This window comes from Pholcus phalangioides, unplaced genomic scaffold (genome assembly GCF_987345545.1).
Source record: "Pholcus phalangioides strain wild (caught in Gottingen) unplaced genomic scaffold, Ppha-v1.0 ptg000014l_1, whole genome shotgun sequence".
Taxonomy (NCBI): Eukaryota; Metazoa; Arthropoda; class Arachnida; order Araneae; family Pholcidae; genus Pholcus; species Pholcus phalangioides.
The window spans coordinates 12,374,164-12,396,303 of record NW_028301607.1 but is presented as its reverse complement, the minus strand read 5'-3'; the positions used below and the strand labels follow the sequence as shown (position 1 = coordinate 12,396,303).

Genomic DNA, 22,140 nt, shown 5'->3' with positions numbered 1-22,140 from the left:
ATGAAAGGGGCTCACTATGCTCTGAAAAAGTAAAAAAAAGCATTATTTTGGACTTTTATTAAGGTAAAATTTTTCTGGCTCCTAAAACTTTTTTCTGGTGCCTAGATTTATTTCGCTATTTATCGCTGCTCTAAGACACTCTTTTAGTTATTTACATGCTCGCACAGTTTGGTCACTCACATGCTCGTGAACACTCTCTGTCACTCTTTTTAATTATTCGCATGCTTTCATAGCTTCTAAGTTTTAGGTCGTTCACCGTCCTGGTATCTTGCTCTCTTCACATTCTCTGGGTCATGGGTTTCCAACTGGAGTTCTATGGAACATTGGGGTTCCGAATTTCCCGTTTCATCAGAAAATTATAAATGTAAAAACGATGCTTTTTTGGGAAATTTTCCATCTACTAGAAGTTGAGGATTCTTGAATTGCAGAATTTACGTCCACTTTACGAGGCACCCACAGCTATATTAACACACGAGTCCCTACCGGGCATGGCACGGGGACGTCATTTATATAGAGGCACCCCCCCCTCCCCCCTTCATTATGAATTTATAGTGCGAGAAAAAAAAAAGAGAAGTATCCCTGGTCCCCGGAGCCCAGTCAAGCCTCATATGATGCATGCAGGGACCTCAGTTGCATAGGTGCTTTCACGATAAGATCTGAGCAAAGGCCAATATCTTCCACTGCGAATGGAACAGAGACGAGCATGTTCAGTTGAGAATGGAGCGGAGGCAGATGTCTTCAGATAGCTTCGAAAGGAGCGAATGTAGAAATCTTCAGCTGCAGTTGAGCCGAGGCAAATATATTCAGATATGATTTAAGCTGAGGTAAACATCTACAGCTGCGACCAAAGCCAAGGCAAACATTTTCTGCTACGAATGGGGCAGAAAGAGCGCAGGCAGACCTCTTCAGCGGCGAATGGAATGGAGGCAGGCATCTTCAGCTACAAATAAAGCGGAGGTAAGCATCTTCAGCTACAAATGGAATGGGGGAAGGCATCTCCAACTGTGGAGCAGAGACAGGTGGATACAGGCGTCTTAAGAACATCATGGGCCCCTGGGCCAAGTGATTTTTCTGAGGCCCTACCAGGCAAATTCTCGAAAATTTCAACCAGATCTTATTTTAGTGAGGGCCCCCCCCCTTTTCTCTTGAGGCTCCCGGGCCCATTCCTTAAGGCGGCTTTTTATACAGGGAGATATGTCGGGGAAGCGACTTAATGGAGGTGCATCGGATCATCCCGTATTTTACGGGACAGACAAATTGTGAGCTATAGCCAAGTTTTAGGCAAATTTGTGGAATGAGTGGTCAAGAAAATTTTAACAGGAGTAGTGCGGGTGGTGAAATTCATATAACCCATAGGCGGAAAAACCGTAAATACGCCTCTGTCTGTAGGCTTGCCGCCCTTCTCCTATTCTACTAAGGGGCCGTTAAAGTATTGCGTAAGCAAATTTTTTCGCCATTTTTGACCCCTGCCTTCCCCCCCCCCCTTGTCAGCAAAATTTCTCCATCAGCTCTGCCCCTCTGAATCCTAACTCATATTTTCATAAAGGGTGGTTAATGACGTAAGCATTATCAAAATCCCCCTCCCCCCTTGTCATCAAAAGTCAGCAAATCGGAACCCCCCCCCCCATCGATGATGACGTAATACTTGAACAGCCCCTAACTGACCAGTCATTCCTCAAAATTTCCGCCCTGAGCTACAGCCCTGTATCCCCTCCTCCCACGAGCCAGGGCTGGCAAAAGTTTGTGAACCGCTGTTATAAAGAATAAATCCATTTAATGCTTTCTTCTGAAGAAAGAAAGAAGACATGATTATTGCGTGCAGGTCGGTGATTGATCGAGAGTGGCGATTAAACGTAATAATCACAATTCAATATTTTTGACACGTTTCCGAACTGGGTGAGGTGAGGTTTTCCGTTCCTCCCTCTATCGCAGAATACGCGTCTTCCTTCAAGGCCGATCAAATAAATGGAGTCACAACATTTCACTTATCATCATCATCCAGAGCACGAAAAACCAAAAAACAAAAATACAAAAAAAAAAAACACGTCACAGAAAAGTGTTCTAGGTTCATTTATGATGGATTGATACACCCCGGATGTAATATGTGAGAGAGCGAGAAAGAGAGCCAATGTCCTTGCCTATGATGGGTTTGCGTGACTCGCTTTTGTCCCAAATTGTCATCTCGCTTCTCTTATAAGTGGTAATAAACTTTTCATTAGGTCCCAGAAGACTACCGTCGACCCATTTCTGACGAATATGACGACCCGCGCAGGTGATGGTCTAGTATTTTTGACTGATGGTTATCATTTGCCTCATACATATTTTATATCAAGCGTGCCCAACCTCGAAAAGGTTGGCCCGCGACACGTTTTCAAACAAGTGAAGTGGCTCGCACTCTCCAAAAGGTTGGGGGGAACGCGGTACACTTCATTGGCTTGTAAACTTTTAGTGAGCCACACAAGTGATCTGTAAATGTACCGCGGGTCATTTAAGCGGCCTGAAAATGTGCCGCGGACGGCTTGAGTGTTGAGTGATCTGGGAACGTGCTCCGGACCACTTAATTGAAGTGAGAATGTACCGCGGACCACTCAAGTGATCTGAAACGGCGCTCCCGGCCATTCAAGTGATCTGCAATTGCCAGTACACTTGAGTGATGTGGAGCTTTTTTGTATCAGTTTTTCACAAGGAATCACTTGTGTAATTGCTAGGCGGTCGATAGTACACCCCCCCCCCCCTTCCTGTAGAAAAGTGTTTTCCGTTTAGGAAAATCTTACGAAAATTTAGGGTGTTATAACGTTTTGAATTTTAGTTTGTAACGGGCAATTACGCGCCAAATATCCAACGAAAGTAAATTTCTCCAACAGCAGATGGTTGCTGCTTTTTGAAAATGAATAGACATTAAATCTTGTTAGAAGACTAGTTCAACCTTCTTTCACGATTGCCGCTTTTTCCCTCTACGTAGTGGTTTTGACACTTCCAATTTTCTAACTCGAGAGAGAGAGATGGATTCACATCATTCTAAAAAATTGAAACCCATCTTTACATCCACAGATGGTTTCAAAAATTTAGTTTCTTTTCCAGAACAATAACCGATTGGCATGACCAATCTCCCATCAAACATTATTGATTGTACAACAGTTTCCTTTGTAACATCAACCGTCTCCTCTGTCAAATTTCACCGCCGCATTCCCTTGTATAGGCCTCAGCCAAGTGATATTGAATAAATAAATAGTGTGATGTTATTACCTTGTTATTAGGTGCTACCTTCGTCCACTATATTTGTAAATTTATTTATTAGGTTTGTAAAGTGTAAGCCAAATGCGATCTACAGTAAAACCTCTCTATAACGGACCCAATATAATAGACAGCTAAAAAAAATTTTAATAACTAAAAAAAAAATTCTGACGAGTTTAAAACTCGTTTTAGATGTCTAAAAAGTCTTTAAAGTTTTTTATTTTTTTGTTTCGCTTAAATAGGGATGCACCGCGTGATTCGTGCTAACTAGAAAAATTGAGATCAATACATTATATACGTACACATCTTTTCCAATTCAAACTATCTTGAAGGCTGTTTTCTGTTAGATACATAATAAACCACTTTTTACAGCTAACTACTGTAATTTCATTGATATACACCGTGTAGCATTACACCCTATAAGAATTATTTGTTACAGACCGAACTCTTCTATTATAACGGACGACATTCAGCTCCTATTATTCCGTTTTAACGAGGTTCTACTGTATTTAAAAAATTGTTTAACCAAATCAAAACATTTTTTTACCAGATTGTGTGGTAATTTTCTCTCTTTCACTGGTAAGTGAAATCTTCTGAAGGAATTGCCGCGATAGAGTTTTTTTTTTACCCTGTCTTTCGAATTAGAGATCACATATTAATCAATATAAACTAGTTCATTCAAGCGGGCAATATTTTTCGAGTTATTCTGAAATTTCATCTAAACGGTTGCGCATGGACGAAGATATAGGGGGGGGGGGGCAGCGTCAAAGTGGAGTCGACTGATCTAATGTATATATATATATCTTTATATGAATTGACACATCATCACCATTGTGCCCCCCAGCAATAATGACTGTGCCCCCCCCCCCCAGACTTCCAAGTCTATCTCCGTCTATGCTGTTGCGCGTAAAAATATTCATGTCAACAGTACTTTCCGTCAACCCCACCTCCATAGTTCCGGCCCTGTGTCGCTATCAGGTCGCATGGGCATCGTAATGATTGAGAAACCGAGTTTGCTCGTTTGCTGGTGTCGACACTTCTTAGTCACATAACCGCAATTCCTCAGAAACAAACTTCACATTAGGTTTAGAACACATGCACGGCGCTTTCCAATACGCGCCAATTCACTCGAAGCTGATGAGAGGAATATTTAAGAGGTTCATGTGCGATTTAGTAGTTTCAGCTCTGCAAAACGCCGAACCCAATCCCAAACCTCTCGCTGGGTAGCAAGTAACTGCTGTTGAGTGTGGAATGAGTCGGAAACTTTTGCAACACTTAAGGTTGACACTAGGCCAAAATTTGTAAGGAACTCGGGTGTGGGGGGGGGGGGAGCGGCTGCTGAAGAAACATCGAAATCCTCTTTATTCACACCCATAGGCGTCGTAAGTGTTATAGACCTCTGGCTGCTCGGGTTGAGCTTTATCCAGGAAATTCTCCTTTGTCAACTAGTTCTGGGGGTTCAAACCCGTTCTACAGAATACTGTGGGTGCTCAATCACCTAAAGAAATCCCCACTCCGACTCCACTGCTCATACTTCCTTCACTAACGTATAGCTAGCAATCAGACACGTGAAATCTACGCAGCCACTAACGTTTTCGAGAACCATGACGTAGAATAGAGGTTCCCACGGGACACGAGCCCCCGATTGCATGAACGCAGCCCGAAATATAATCAATATCTCATTAAAGCAACACGTTTAGCATGCACATACACATACGAAGGAACTACGTTGCTGCAATGACCTTTAAACGTTTCAGTGGTAGCCAAGTGGGGGGTTTGGCCATTCATCGTTTCAACAAAAGCGCGTGCTCTGTTATTATATATGTTCAAGTTTTTCGCGAATCCTTCTGTACCTTGATGGATGGGCAGTTGGCCAGGAGGAAAGGCGCCGGTGCGTGCGGTTGGGAATGTGGTTCTACCTGAGGATCGATTAAAAATTATTTATATTATTAATAATACCCCTCTAATTGTTCCTCTGCCAGGAAAGTAGCCGGTGAAAGTTATTGAAAAAAAGAGTTTATTTAAAGATTCGGAAAAAGATATGTTTTTTTTCTAGGTTTTTTCTTTCAGGGGAAACAGAAATGGTTCGTCATATCATTAGGGTTGGTCGAATGAAAAGTTCCTATATATACCATATATGTTCAACCCATGGACCGCGCGCTGAATGTAGCCCTTGGAATCATCTGATATAGCCCGCGACATCGAACCTAAATTCGTAAAAATGAACTAAGCGACACATTTGCAAATCCCTGAAGAGACCAGTGGCAGCTTCGCAGATCACTCGAGTTACCCGCGGTGCAGTTTCACATCACTTAAGTGACCCACGACATATTTACAGATCATTTGAGTAACCTGCAATTCAGTTCCAGACCATTTGAGTAACCTGCGATTCAGTTCCAGACCATTTGAGTAACCTGCGATTCAGTTCCAGACCATTTGAGTAACCTGCGATTCAGTTCCAGACCATTTGAGTAACCTGCGATTCAGTTCCAGACCATTTGAGTAACCTGCGATTCCGTTCCAGACCATTTGAGTAACCTGCGATTCAGTTCCAGACCATTTGAGTAACCTGCGATTCAGTTCCAGACCATTCAAGTGCCCAGCGACACATTTACAGATCGCTTAAGTGACCCGCGGCATACTTGCATGTTTACAGATCATTTGATACAGATCATGTGACCTGCGTCGCAGTTCTCTTTCTCTCTCTCTGCATCACTTAAATAATTTTTTCACTTTAAATTAATATTGGGAAACCAATATTGGGGGCTGTGGGGGAGGGGAAGGGGGGTTCCGTCATAGCCGGATACAGGGGGGGGGGGCGGGAATCACCCCATATCTTTCCTTATTGAGTGAAGAATTGCATTATTGGCATAGGTGTCGCATTAGGGCGAAGGTGAATATTCACTCCCCGCTCCCTCCCCGGTTCACCCAACTCGTACGAGGAGTCTGTATTCACTTATAGTGAGGGGGAAGAGAGGTATCATACTGGTGCAGGGCTAGTCAAATATCCTGGTATATGAGACCTAGTCTGAGGTATGGAGGCATGGCTCCCAACATCCTTGCGCAGGGAGGGGGGGGGGATAGACTAAAATCAATATGCAGATGAGCAACTAGAATTTTTTCGGAGATAGGAAACGTTATTTTTCCGCCTCCTTCACTGTAAAAAAGTCAATCATTTTATAATGGTGTTTTTTTGATTAATTTATTCCCCTAAAATTTTCCGCCCTCTCCCCCAATATTATCGCTCGTCAATCGCGCGCATTAGTTTCCGTCAACCCCCCCCCCCCTCCATAGTTTCGACCCTGTGCCGCTATGAGGTCATATGGACATCGTAATTGATTCGCATCGTGAGGACTTCGTGGCTTATCGCACATAACGTAAACCTCATTGCACGAGAGTACGAAACATATTCCTATTCAACTTAGTATAAACTAAGTAATAACTTGGAGGGGCGGTTCTCAACCGGTGCTCCTCGGAACCCTTGGGGCTCCGTGGTCGCTCTAGGAAAATAAAATAACATTAAAAAAATAATTATAAATATTTTTAAATAGTAAAAATAAATCAGTAACTTTAATGAATAATTAAAAATGGGCGTACAGGGCTCATAGGCAGAGATAGACCTGGAAGTCTGGGAGGGGGGGCACCCCAGACTTCCAGAGAGACCAAGAGAGCGACCTAGATTGTGAAAGCATGGAAGTGACGTAGAGAGTGTGCAAGCTTGAGAGTGGCGTAGGGCTGCACGGTCTCTAGGCTGGGATGTTTGACGGACACCCCCCCCTCCCCCCCCCCCCGTATCTCCGCCCATGACAGGGCTTCGCCATAGAATTTTTTTACTAAAAAGTACTCCGTGAGTCATGGCCCCCCACATCCTGTAGCGGGGCCACTAGGCTGGGATCTTTTGCGGGCCCCTCGGTCAGACTTTCAACGGGCCCCCCTTCTGTAGCTAATTTATAGCGTGAAAAAGCAAAAGTATGATGATAATCATCCCGGGCCCCAGGGCTAGAGCCCTGTTAGGCCCCCCTTCCTATGTGGTGGCCATGCCGTGAGTCAAAAAAGGTTGAGAACCGCTGACTTAGAGTAGCAAATCAGTATAGTTTTTATAGGCAGCCCTCACTGAAATTCGGTCTCGTAGTATAACAGATGGATCAGGTTTATGTTGTTCGTAACCAGTGTCGTATTTACAGAGGGATAGCCCAGGGTTCGGAGGGGTGGCAGATTTGAGGAATGAGTGACTAAGAAGTTAGTAGAACACCATAAATGTGCCTCTGCAGATAGAGTGAGGGACTAGGTCAATGAGTAACCAAACTAGTGAAAGAAAGTTTGCAAGGACGTGAATGAGCAAAAGCGTGACCGATATTGTGAGGGTACTAGGTCAGTAAGTGACCAAAAGAGTATGTAAGCATGCCAGTGACCAAAAAAGTGATCTAGAGCGAGCGTAAGGATGTGAATGATCTAGAGTGACTTAGAATCCGAGGGATCAGGCCAGTGAGCGACCAAAAGAGTGACCTAGAATGGGAAGTATAGTGATCAAAAGACTGATTTGGAGCGTGTTCAAGCATGTGAATGGCCAAGAGAGTAAACTAGAGCATATTTAAGAGTGCTAATGATCGAAAGAGTGACCAAGAAATCGACGATCAAGTCACTGAGCGACCTAGAGAGTGCATGAGTACTGCATGGATACTGACCAAAAGCAAGGGTTCTCGAACTTTTTCCACCCGTGGCTTCCCAGAGCAGTCTAACAAAGAATCTGTTCGAAAAACCTTTGTCGGGCATCCGCTCCACGACGCCTCTGACAAAGACTGGCGGTACACAGTTTGAGAACCTCTGATCTAGAGCGTTCGCAATGACCAAAAGAGTGACCCAGAGATCAGTGACCGAAAGAATGACTTAGAGACGCAAGCTTAGGGGCCAAGTAGGGGCACAGGGCGGCGAATCCTAGGAATGAGTGTTCAAGAAAATTAGACAGGAATGGGATAAAAAGCTGCAAAATGTTCGTAGCGCCCATGAGCGGTAAAACCAAAAAACCGTCACCGTTCGTGACAACGCACCAGGATGAAGAATTCGATTCGGTTTGTTGGCGGCGGAGGATGGGGCAATAGCGTATACAATTTTTATGCAACACGTGCAGACTTCCTTCGCTACCGAAGAAATAATTGATATTTCCCCGGATCGAATCAATCCAGACAAAATACCCTACAAGAGACGAGTCCAATGGTGTGTTTTTCTTTGTTATCTGTTGTAGGTTGATGAATCCGATAAGCCTACACATCAATTCTTTCATCGTCTCCTCCCCCCTCCCCCACTCTCCGTACGTCGACACCGAATCTGCGATCCATCGTCAGTCGATCGATCGATTAAGATAATAGACAAATTCGGTTGGAAATAAGTGCTGTTTGAGGAGGGGGGATTTTCCTGTAATCAATGAGCATCTTAATCAGAGGTTAGGATCCTCAATATCTCGTGGTGTCGGTCGCTAGAGGCGGATTTATGGTTATACCGCCCGTTGGCTGTAGAACTTTTGTCGCCCTTTCCATTCCCTCGTTCTCATTGGCATACGCAAAGGGGGCGTTATGGGGTTCTAACCCCCGTCCCCCTCAAGCCGAGATTATAGTGTTATTTTGCAGGAAAAAAACAGAACCCCCCTCACCGAGAAGAAAAAAAATTGAACCCCCCCCCCCCCCTGAGAAAATTCTGCGTACGCATATGCTCGTTCTAATCTAATTTTCTTGACCACTCATTCCTCAAATTTTCCGACAGCTAAAGTCTTTTCTCTCTTAACCCCTCCTCTCTCTTCTTTCTCAATAGTCACTCTTTTGGTTGCTCACGTGCTTTCATACTCTCTGGGTCACTTGTTTCGATCTTCACTCGCTAGCTCCCTCTTTTAGTTACTCCCATGCTTGCAGACTCTCAAGATCACTCTGTTGGTCGCACACATTAGCCCAGTCCCTCGCTCTTTAGGTCATTTTTGCTCGTTCACTGACATGGTTCTTCACTCTCGAGGCCACTCTTTCATCGTTCACATACTTGCACACTATATATCGCTCACATACTTGCACACTATATATCGCTCACATGCTTGCACACTATATATCGCTCACATGCTTGCACACTATATATCGCTCACATGCTTGCACACTATATATCGCTCACATGCTTGCACACTATATATCGCTCACATGCTTGCACACTCTACATCAGGCTTCTTCAACCCGTTGCTCGCTCTTCAGGAGCATCAGTGTGCTCCCTGAAGCACCCGGAGTGCTCAATGCTCGTGTCCGATTTCGTGCTTGCGAGCACTTGTTGAACGTTCCAATTAAAAATCTTGTACAAATCGCAATCAAGGCATGAATTCGTATGTCAAACTTGCCCTAAGGGTGCTATTCTCATGATGATGGGTGCAGGCAGTGCTCTCGACTAGGGAAATGTTGAAGACCTCTGCTCTAGATCATTCATAGGCTTTTACGCACTCTTTACATCATTCGTATGCTTTTACGCACTCTTTACATCATTCGTATGCTTTTACGCACTCTTTACATCATTCGTATGCTTTTACGCACTCTTTACATCATTCGTATGCTTTTACGCACTCTTTACATCATTCGTATGCTTTTACGCACTCTTTACATCATTCGTATGCTTTTACGCACTCTTTACATCATTCGTATGCTTTTACGCACTCTTTACATCATTCACACATGCTTACATACTCTCTAGATCACTGTTTTGGTAACTCCCATGTTTTACACTCCCAAAATCATTCTTTTGATCGCACACTGGCCAAGTCCCTCGTTCGCTAAGTCACTCTTTTTATCACTCTCATGATTGCACGTTGTTTTGGTTGGTAACATGCTTGCACACACATAGGTGCCGGAACTGAAGGGCTGAGGCCATTTGAGTAACCCCCCCCCCCCCCAATAAGTTCTTTCAAGGGGGCTGAGCCCCTTCCCTATCCAATAATTTCTGAAAAAACAATGCAATCCCTTTCTTGGTTTCCTGGATACGCACTCGAGTTCCGTATAAACGAGTAGCAACTTTCCGCCCCCCCCCCCCCAATATTTCTTCATGTTGCCGTCTCTACACTCCGTAGATCACTCTTTTGGTCCCTCACTAACCTAGATTTTATCTTTAGACAGAAGCGTTTTATATGGTTTTGCCACCCTTCAACCATTCTATTCTAATTTTCTTGATCACTCATTCCTCAAATTAGCCACCCTTCTTGAATTGCTGCTCAGGGCTATAGCACCCTTGCCCCCCATCCATTACAATAACACGTTATTTTCTCGGTGACGTGTAATGAAATAAAATTTTTCAAGCGCTGACGGCCGTTGAAATAAAAACCTCATGTTTGTGACGCGTCACGTCACCATGCAGCATTTTTATTCACGCTTCTCAGTATACTTTTCCTTCCCTGTAAGATTTACGGGACAAAGTATCAAAAGACCACGTATGTTACAGGTACATGATATATATATATATATATATATATATATATATATATATATATATATATGTATATATATATATATATATATGTATATATATATATATATATATATATATATATATATATATATATTATGTGTGTTTCACTTACCTTCCCACAAAATCTTTACGTTGTTTCGGTGACGTCACACGTTAGGTCATATCTTGTTTTGGTGACGTGTATATAGACCTATTCCATTATGCTACGTTTACTTAAACAACGTATGCATTGTTTCTGAGATGGATTACGTTGTCATATGTCGTTTCAATGAGATTTTATGAAAGTTTTACAACCCCCCCCCCCCCCCCCCCCCCACTGGCAAACTTTCTACCATTTTTTAGGTATTGGTGGGGGTGATTGCCTTAGTACTATGTTGTAGTTACTCGCGCAAAGGACTGGAAGGAATTTTGTACGATTTAATTCTAGCCGCTCACACTCAACACCGCCTGGAAATCAGTCTTAATTACTGCTTTCACAGCCCAGTTTTGTGCAGAAAATATCTTCCGCAACATACAACCGGCTGATCTCACTGCTCATATACTGCAATACACCGTTTAGGAATCGATGTTCTAGAAAAGTGTCTTCTAATTAGCATTTACTTGAGAACCCTTGTTTAAACACAGAGAGAATCTAGGACCACGGCCGCGTGTCAGCTGTATTACGGGCTCCCGGGCAAAGTTATGAGGCTCACCCTCTCTGGGGCTCCGGAATCTTGATGGGTGGATCTAGGGCCCGAATAAAAGAGAGGCTCTCAAATGATTGAAGCATTCCATTCAAATAAATTTTTTTGCTTTTGTTTTGCGCGTATTTTTATGCAAGTACTTTTCGGTAGTTCGTGTTTCCGGAACGAACACGCTCTCTGGACACTGAGCTTATATCGCAATAGTGAGAGCGTCTAGTCATGCTCGGTTCGTTCAGTTCAGCATTTCATGTTCATGTATGAATGTGTAAATACGAATCTCTACTCAGGCCGGCTTAAGAGCATCATGGGCCTCCGGACCAAGTGATTTTTCGGAGGCCCTACCTGACAAATTTTCGAAGATTTCGACCGGTTCTAATTTCCCCGAGGCCTCTCTTCCCTTGAGGCCCCCCGGGTGGGTCCATGTGTTAAGACGACCCTGCCTCTACTTCATAAAGATCAAGTGTTGTCAAGAAGCCCTAAAAGTACTTGTGCACCGGACAAACATTGCCATCTACTCTTAAACTGTTAAATCGCGGACACTACAGTATATTGACATCACCGTCACTCTTCATGCCAATTTTTTTTCTTCTATGTGAAGACAAGATCGCATGACGATTTTTACGACTGGCATCATCATAAATTTTTTTCTTCTTGCCATTGGAAACTTGAGAAAATAGATTTTCGAGACTTCCCGCGATTCACATATCTTATTATTTATACATGTTTATTATAATATATTCTTTACTTGTGTGTGCATACAAACATTCAAAAAGAAAAAATAAATGAATAAAATTCATGTCTTTTTGTGCATCGACGGCACGTTTTTTTATTCATTTATTTTATTCTTTCTTCCCGGGGCAGTACAGTTTGCCATTAAATTCGAAAAAAAAAAAAACGTGTCTCAACCCTCAAACAATAAAATGCATTATTGTATTTTAATGAATAGTTCTTTTGTTGGATTCTCTTCTCTTCTATTTTTTTTCTTGTCTTATCACCATCAGCAGCAGCAAAAAAGGCGACCGTGTATAGCTGCAGTGTGAATGTGTGTGTGAGTGTGTGTGCTGCGTGGTGTGGGTGAGCTATAGCGAGCGAGCCAGTAACCACGGCCGACGGTCATTCAAATGACGGTCAGTCAAGCTGCTAACAATATTCACACAGCTTTGCGTGTTTATCGCAATAGGATTACATCAAAGATCACTGCTGCATGGTGTGAACTCGCTCTACGGATTTGTATTGATTTTGTTAACGGGTGAGAAACGAAATTTTCATTAATTTTTATTGATTCGTGATTGTGCAAAAAAAAACAAAAAAACAAATCAATGAGTTAATTGAATTGGGAACATTTAGATTAAAGTCGGTAAACTTTTAAAGCTAATTCAAAACTGACAAAAAAGTTTGGTTTTTTTTACTTTGATGATTATAAGAAATTGGGGTGCTCAAATTTGTTGCTTTACTACATTATTTCATGGACTCGGACTTTTAAATTTTTGGTTTTTCGAATGTTCAATTTTGTTTCAGTGACGAGTTGTATTGTTGAATATTGTTTCAGTGAGAGAGATGATTCGCATTGGTGAATATGTTTCAGTTGAGTCACAGCTTGTTCGACTTTGGTTCGGTGACAAGTTGAACGAGTGGACTTGCTGAACTTCGTTTCAGTTGCGAATCGACTTGTTCAGTATTATTTCAGTGATGAGTCTCGCATTTATGAACTTTGTTTCGTTAACGATTCGGTGATTTCACAAGCTTCAGTTAATTTCATTGGAATAACATGCTGGGATTAGTACACCTTTCCAATGGCAATCAGTTTTGATGATGTCTCGATGGAATTAGTATTGTTGCAAATTTTTTAATGATTTTTGAAATCAAACGATTTAATATTTTTGTCGATGATGCTGTCACATTGTTGGATGGACGAGACAAGACAAGACGAGTAGACTTGCTACAATGCTGTGTCAGTGACGAATCACGTTTTTCAACATTGTTTCAGTGACGAATCACCTTGTTCAATATTGTTTCAGTAACGAATGAACTCGTTCAACATTGTTTCAGTGACGAGCCGACTTATTTAACATCGTTTTTCAGTAACGAGTGAGAGAGAGACGACTTATTTAATTTTTTTTTCAGTGAAGAGTCTCCCCTACAACTGTAAAATCTTCAAACATTACACTTCACTCATAGTTCGAAATATATGTGGTAGATGGCAGCACTATAACAAGCATTACTCAGAAACAAGCTTCCCATTAGGTTCACAACACGGACACGCACATTCCAACATGCACCAATTAATTCGTTAGAAGTTCCGCAGAGGATTTAGGCGAGGTACATGTGTGGTTTAGTAGTAGTAGTGAAGAGTCACCTTGTTCAATGCTGTGTCAGTGACCAGTCCGCCTTGTTCAATGCTGTGTCAGTGACCAGTCCGCCTTGTTCAATGCTGTGTCAGTGACCAGTCCGCCTTGTTCAACAACGTTTCAGTGACGAGTCAACTTATTCAACATATTTTCAGTGACGAGTCATATGGATCAATGATGTGTCAGTGACTAGTCACCTTGTTCAATATTGCTTCATAACGAGTAGACTTACTCAGCATTTTTTCAGTGATGAATCAACTTGTTCAACATTTTTTCAGTGACGAATCAACTTGTTCAACATTGTTTTTATGACGAGTCACCTTGTTCAGCATTGTTTCTGTGACGTGTCACCTTGTTCAATATTGTTTCAGTGACGAGTTCAATGTTGCTTCAGGGACGAGTCATTGATTTCATTGGCAAGCGGCCGTTCAAATGACGGTCAATCAAGATCCGAACAATATTCATACACCTCACCGCTTTGCGTGTTTATCGCAATAGGATCACATAAAAGATCACATCACTGCTCATCGGCAGGGGTCGCCTAACTTTTTTTCAACCGCGGTACCCCTCTCCCTTATCAACGTTTATCTGTGACTCCACTAAGCAGTCTAAACAAAGAATTACATATTTCGAAGAACCTTTGTTAAGGCCGCCGCTCTGCGGCACACGGTTTGAGAACCCCTGTCCTGCGGATTTGTATTGATTTAATCACGTGAGAAACGAAATTACTGTTAATTTTTATTGATTCATGATGGTGCAAAAACAATAAAACGAATCAATGAATATAGGAATTTATTCGGTTAATTTTTCAATTCAATCGGGAATATTTAGATAAAAATTGATAAACTTTTAAAGACTAATTCAAGACTGCTAAAAACATTTTCTAATTTCACTCACAGGTACTGTGAAAATAAAAACTTGATATAACTAAAATGCAACACAAATAGTGTGTAATTATTGTTTGTGACGATTTGCGTCGCCCCCCCATAAAACTATTACATTTCAAACGAGCACCCTTTTTAGTTCGGGCTACATCTGAACGGGTGAAAGGGTGACCATGTTGAGCCATGTATCGCCAATTGTCTTAAAAATTAATTATGCACAGTTTGTGCTGTATTTTATGTGCTATGTCGAGTTTCTTGTTTTACAGCGCCACCTGTGAGTGCAATTTGAACTTTTTTTTTAATCAAAAAGAAAAAAAACTCTAGGCCACAATGATAAAGTATTTTGGTACAAACCACACTTTTTATGCTAATTGGTTGATTTGTCATTAATCTTCAAAATGTGTCTAGGACTTCTCATTTACCTTACACTTTTAGAATTAAGAATAATTTAGAATTCAGAAGAATTTTTAAGAAAATCCAGAAAGTCTGGCTAGAATTTGATATGGTGCACTCGTTGCAGCAGTATACTAGATGCATGCCCATCCTGCAGCCATGTCCTAAGCTGGGACCCATGACGAACCCGTCTACAGTGAGTTTGTTTGTGGAAAAAAAAAAAAAAAAGAATCATCCTGGGCCCCGTGTGGCCAGACCCCTGTCAGCCCCGCCCATGGCAGCGCATCCTGGAGCACGGTCTCTAGGCTGGGATGTTTGACGGAACCCCCCCCCCTCCCCCCCCTCACCAAGATAGACTTTTCACGGGCCCTTCAATAGTGAATTTATAACTTGCATGTTCAACCCATGACCCGAGGGCCAAATGTGCCCTTCGAGTTATTTGATGAGGCCTGTGACGTCAGACCTAATTTTCTCAAAATGAACAAAGCGTCACATTTCCAGATCACTTAAGGGACCCGCAGCATATTTATAGTGATATTTATGTCATATTTTTAAGTCAGCATATTTATAGTCACACTTGAGTGGTGACCTGTGTTACAGTTCCACATATTTCACTCGAGTGGTCCACGGCATATTCCCAGATCATTCAAGTCAATTGCGGCACTTTTACAGAGTGCCGCAATCTCACTCATCACTCACGTGACCTGCGGCACATTTCCAGATTACTTGAGCGACTCGTGACACGATAACAAAGAGCTCAGGTGGCTCGCTGCATATTTTAAGATTACTGAAGTGACACATGGCACCGTTCCAGATAGCCAGAGTGAAGTGCGGCCCATTTCCAGAGCACTTAAGTAGCGCGCGGCGTATTCCCAGATCACTTGAGGGACCCCGCGGCATATTTACAGATCACTTAAGTGACCCAAGCATATTATCAAATCACCACAGCACAGTTCACAGCTCTCGAGTGGTATAATGTATAGTTCCATAGCACTTAAGCGACTCTCGCGCCGCATTTAAAGATCCCTTAATCCGCGGAGCATCATTTTGCCGTGATCTATTCAACGAAGACAATATTTCTTCCGTATTCTGACTACAACGCTAATGAATGGAAATGAAATCAATAAAAACGAAAGAACTCTTAATTAAAGAATAGAACAGATCGCGCCTAATTCATATCTATTTACCTTAGACCATTAGTCTATACGATAATACATATCTTATAATGTTTCCATTGTTCCATTGTTCTGTAAAGAGGGAAGGGGTTATTTATGCTGTGTTAATGGCACCCTTTCTTTGAGTATCACTGAATAACGCATTTCAGTTTCCACGGAGGATAATATTCAGCACAGTGATGTACCATGACAGTTAGTTATGTTGGAATCAATTTACAGCTCTGGAAGAAATAATTAACTTGCTAATTTTTTTTTTTGAAAAGTTTCAGATTTCTCACCCTTTTTGTCATTGAATAGATACCACGTCATCAGAGCCTCCCTCAGGAGTGTGCGACAGGTGCGGTGGCAAGGGGCCTGGCGTTTTTGGGAGGTGGGGGGCCGCACTTACGGTGATAATGACTTCTATCGTGAATTCTGAATTTTCAACTCTGGAAATTTGCATTTTTATCTGGAACGAAATACAATCTATCCCGCTTATGACGTTCCCACTTGGAGCGTTTTCCCGCTTAGTACGACCTATTTTCGCGTGGTTCAAACACCACCAAAATCTCATTAAGATATCCAGTTTAGAGCGTTTTCCCACTTAAAATGTTTTTTTTTTTTCATGACGGTTTTTTCCAAAACCGTTATAAGTGGTATCCACTGTAGTTCTAGAATCCTGCATTTTCATCCAGAAAGTAAGTTCTGAAATTCTGCATTTTTACACAAATTCTGAATTTCTCCAACTGGTCTGGAAATGTTTCTTTAATGGAATTTTGAATTTACGCCAATTCTGGAATTCTGAATTTTCAACATTTCCGAAGTTATTTCTTTCATTTATTGTGAAAAAAATTTCATCAGTTCTGCAATTATTTCATTTATTCTGAATTTTCATGGGCACTGGGATTATATCTGTCAATTATTTTTCTTATTTTCAATTCATCAGTTCTGAATTCTCATTAGTTCTCAGACAGTTTCTTTCATTAGGTCATAATTCTGATTGGTTTTCGAATTATTATCTTTCATTAATTTAAAATTATCATCTATTTTTTTTACTATAATTTAGTTAATTGTGGGATTATAATTTGCATTCAAATTGGAGCACCCAAAATTATTGAACACTTTTTTCATAAATTCCGAATTTTCTTGTTTTCTGATATGCTTTCCTTCATTTCAGAAAAATATTTTAGACTTTTAGGAGACATTTTTTAATGTTCATCATATCATTTTATGTGAAATGTTTTTTTCATAATTTTCTAAAATTTTTTCTTCCATTATTTTGAAATGTTTTCATTCACGATTTTTTTAATTTTTTTTTCATAATTTTTGAATTTTTTTTTCATAATTTTTGAATTTTTTTTCTTTCATAATTTTTTAAATTTCTTTTCTTTCATAATTTTGGGATATCATTTTTCATTGCTTCTCAGAAATGACTTCTTTCATTGATTCCGAATTATCTTTTTTTTAATTAATTGCTTTCATTTCAGAAAAAAGGTTTAAAATTTTAAATAAATATGAAATTATTCCTTTCATACTTTGTGATATTATTTCTTTCATAATTTTGAAAAATTTTTTTCTTCCATAATTTTGAGAATTTTTTCCCTAATTTTCTGAACTCTTCCCCCCCCCCCCATAATTTACTGAAATTTTTTCTTTCATAATTTATGAATTTTTTCCCTAATTTTGTGAATTTTTTCCCTAATTTTGTGAATTTTTTCTTTCATAATTTATGAATTTTTTCCCTAATTTTGTGAATTTTTTCTCTTAATTTTGAGAATTTTTTCCCAATTTTTCTGAACTCTCTCCCCTTCTCCATAATTTTCTAAAAAAATTTTTTCACAATTTTCTGAATTTTTTTTTCACAATTTTCTGAATTTTTTTTTTTCACAATTTTCTGAATGTTTTTTTTTCACAATTTTCTGAATTTTTTTCTTTCATAATTCTCTGAAATATTTTTCGTTCATAATTTTTGGAAATTATTTTTCATAAGAAATTAATTCTTTCATTGATCAATTATCTTTTTTTTAATTAATTGCTTTCATTTCAGAAAAATTTACGATTTTTTTTCGAAAAAAGGTTTAAAATTTTAAATAAATATAAAATTATTCCTTTCATAATTTTGTCAAATTCTTTTTTTCATAATTTTGTGAATTCTTTTTCTTCCATAATTTTGTGAATTCTTTTTCTTCCATAATTTTGTGAATTCTTTTTCTTCCATAATTTTGTGAATTCTTTTTCTTCCATAATTTTGTGAATTTTCCCCACCCCACCATAAATTTCTGAAATTATTTTTTCGTTCATAATTTTCTGAAATTATTTTTTCGTTCATAATTTTCTGAAATTTTTTCATTCATAATTTTTTGAAATCTTTTTCTTTCATAATTTTGGAAAATTATTTTTTTTTGCTTCTCAGAAATGATTTCTTTAATTGATTCACAGAATTATCATTTTTTTAAATTAATTGTTTTCATTCAGAAAAAAAGGGTTAGCAATTTCAATAATTCTGAAATTATTTCTTTCATAATTTTGTGGATTTTTTTCTGTTATCGATTCTCAGAAAAAATTACTGTTATTGATCCTCAGAATATTTTTACGTTTTTTCATTGGATCTGAATTATTTAAATAATTTTTTTCATTTCAGAAAAATTTACGATTATTCAGAAAAAGTTTTAAAACTTGCAACAATTCCAAAATTATTTTTTCCTAAATTTCTGAAATTATTTTTTTTTATAAATTTCTGAATTTATTCTCGTCATTAATTCTCAGAAATGATTTCTTTCATTGATTCATAAAAATAATTTTTTTTCACATTCATTGCAATTTTTTTTTAAATAATTTCATTTCATAAAAATATAAAGTTTTTCAAAAATGTTCTAAAACTTTCATTTCCAATTTTTTTTTTAAATTTAATTCTGAAGCTTTCTTTCATAATACAGTATTAATTAACTAACGCTCCCTGTGTGACCTATGCGGCCGCACAGGGTGCCGCTATGGAAGGGTGTGCCAAATCAGGGACTAGGAGGAAAAATGATTGCAGAAAAATTTGGAAAAAAAAAAATATTTTGCCTGCAAAATTTAAAGTATAAGTACATTGGCTGAAATAATTTGCAGATAAGCAGTAATTTTCATGCATACAAATCTACGAGTTTCCGGGTTAATTTGCGAGTGCAGAATGTACACGAGAGGGGCGGCAAAAAAAAAATGTCTTACAAGAGCGAGAATTTTTTTTTGAGCCGCCCCTGGAGAAGAGGGGGGGGGGGGAGAATGAGCACGTTTACACAGTCGAACCCCGATATAACAAATGCCGACTTCACAAATTCTACGATTCAACGAATTCTTTTAGTTGAAGATTATCTCATCCACAATAATCGAACGATCATCCCGATTTTCGGGAACGATTTTTTCCCGATTTAACAAATAAAATATCGGATTTAACTGATTCGCTTAGGTGGGATTCAACTGTAGATATTGTAGAGCAAGGGTGTTTAGCCTTTAAAAAAGGGCCACTTCAATTATTTGAAAATGTGTCGCGGGCCACTTAATTAAGTGATCTGGAACAGCGCCGCATTGTTATTTCAGTGATATGCAAATGTAACGTGGGTTACGCGATCTGTATATGTGCCACGGGCCGCTTGAGGAACTGTATCATTCGTCAATTATATGCAATATTGTTATTTCAGTGATATGCAAATGTAACGTGGGTTACGCGATCTGTATATGTGCCACGGGCCGCTTGAGGAACTGTATCATTCGTCAATTAAGTGATATGTAAATGTGCCGCGGGCCGCTTAAGGAACACATCACTTCAATGATCTGTATGTGCCGCGATGACCTGTATATATATATATATATATCGCGGGTCACTTAATTGACCCGGAAATGTGCCGCAAGCCTCTCAAGTGCTGTAAGAGCTGTGCCGCGGTGACCAATAAATATACCGCTGGTCACTTAAGTGATCTGTTAATGTGCCTCTGGCAGATTGAGTGATCTGGAACTGTACCGCTCGTCACTTCAGTCATCTGTAAATGTGCCGCGAGTCTCTCAAGTGCTCTAAGAGTTGTGCCGTGGTGACCTATAAATATACAGCGGGTCACTACTTGATTGGTCTGGAAACGTGCCGCGAGCCGCTTAAGTGATGTGGAACTGCACCGCGGACCACTTGATTGTCACGAAAATGCGCCTCTTAGTTCATTTTTACAAAGTCAGGTTGGGTTTCTGGGCCAAAACAGATGACTCCGAGGGTCACGTCGGGCCCCGCGGGCCATGGACTGAGCGTGTATATTGTAGAGGGCAGCGAAATGCTCAACTCCAGCCCTGTCTGCAGCTTTTCAGCAGTCGCACGGGAATATCAATAATTGAGTATGTACTTCAGATTCCTCGAATTCCCTCCCATTGTTTTGGGAAGGACCGTAATTCCCAGAAACTGAAGAAGAAAAGATTAATTTATGAGAGTGTAGTTTGTTTCTTTTTTTTTTGCGCGATTCCCTTCTCCAGAACATTTTTCCGTAGTTTTTATAATTTTTTCCCCCTTCCTAATACGTAATATGTATAAGATTTTATTTATATATATTTTTACGTTTCCACTTCCCACTCCCAATCGACATTTTTCTCTTGTCAACGGGCGCAACCGGTTCTCGCTCGCTCTTGCTTTGGGTTTCGAATTCCTCTCTGAGTTGCACTTGAGCCGAGGACTTTTCTGATTGGACCAAAATACTTATCTCTACGCAACGATAAGGTATATATTCTAGATACCTTGGATAAGGTATAACTATCAAAGATGACCTGAGGTGCAGTTGCACATCCGACACTTGAGTGGCCCGCGACATATTCTCAGATCACTTGAGTGACTCGCGGTGCATTTCCAAATTACTTGAGTGACCCGTGGCACAGCAACAGAGCACTCAAGTAGCTTGCCACATATTTTGATGTTACTCAAGTGACTCATGGCACAATTCCACTCAAGTGACCCACGGCACAGTTCCAGATCACTTGAGTGACCTGCGGCAAAACTCCAGATCACTTGAGTGACTCCTCGGTGCATTTTCAGATCATTTACGTGATCCGCGGTGCATTTACAGATTACTTTTCACAGAGACCCGTGGCACAGCAACGGATCAAGTGCATATTATAAGATGCACTGCATATTATAAGATTACTAAAGTATCACATGACACAGTTCGAGATCATTCGAGTGACTCGCGGGGCATTTCCAGATTACTTGCGTGTACACTACATTATTTTTATTTTTTTACAACGCTTTTTTTTTCTTTTTTCTACTCTACCAGTCAGGGAATGGTCATTGCAGCCGATAGCCCTGCATAATTCAAACGGAATCGGCGATTACTTGAGTGATCCGAGGTGCCTTCCCAGATCCAAAGACATTTGAACTATTAACGCAACTTTGCCCAGATCACCTACGTGACCCGCGGTGCATTCCCAGCATCATTTAATTCACCCGCAGCATATCAGACAGATCACCACTGCGAAGTCCCAGAGCAATCGAAGCGATCCGCGGCGCATTTAAAGATCACTTAAGCGTTTTTCAGCACTCGTAGCAGGAATATCAGTAATTGAGTACTTTGGATTCCGTGAATTCCCTCCCATTGTTTTTGAGGCGCGTAATTCCTAGAAACCGAAGATGAAGAAGGGAAAAGATTAATTTATGAGTTGTATATATATATATATTTTTTTTTTTTGGCAATATATATATTTTGGCAATTCCTTTCTATAAAAACATAAGATTTCCGTGCTAAGAAGGCATTACAATTCTTTTTTTCTCTTCCTTAATACCAGATTTTACATTTTTTGTTCATGTTTCCACTTCCCACTCCACAATCGGCATTTTTTCGTCTTGTCCAAGCGCAACCGGTTCTCGCTCGCTCGTGCTTTGGGTTTCGAATTCCTTTTCGGACAGCACTTGAGCCGAGAACTTTTCTGATTGGACCAATATATATATATATAT

The 22,140-nt window shown here is 40.2% G+C and overlaps 1 protein-coding gene across 1 annotated transcript in view; it reads left to right on the top strand.

Annotated features, from left to right (window-relative positions):
• Window positions 1-12,432: 12,432 nt before the first annotated feature.
• Window positions 12,433-22,140, top strand: part of LOC149078166 (cAMP-dependent protein kinase regulatory subunit-like) — a 31,432-nt gene continuing 21,724 nt past the window's right edge. The window contains exon 1 of the mRNA XM_089241757.1: window positions 12,433-12,648. The gene's annotated coding sequence lies outside the window, so the exon portion shown is untranslated. The remainder of the gene's footprint in view (window positions 12,649-22,140) is intronic.